We start from the raw sequence: 203 nt of genomic DNA on the forward strand, positions 1-203 counted from the left end.
TCCACTTCCAACTAAACGAAAGAAAATATCTTTTCTCAATCTCCAGCATGGAGAACACGTACACACACACACACACATATACGTTCAAAGAAATGCATTCGAACACAGAGAGACAAAACACATAAGTAACTATTATATACATACTCTCTCTCTCTCTCTCTCTCTCTCTCTCTCTCTCTCTCTCTCTCTCTCTCTCTCTCTCT

Source organism: Octopus bimaculoides, chromosome 22 (assembly GCF_001194135.2).
Source record: "Octopus bimaculoides isolate UCB-OBI-ISO-001 chromosome 22, ASM119413v2, whole genome shotgun sequence".
Classification (NCBI taxonomy): Eukaryota; Metazoa; Mollusca; class Cephalopoda; order Octopoda; family Octopodidae; genus Octopus; species Octopus bimaculoides.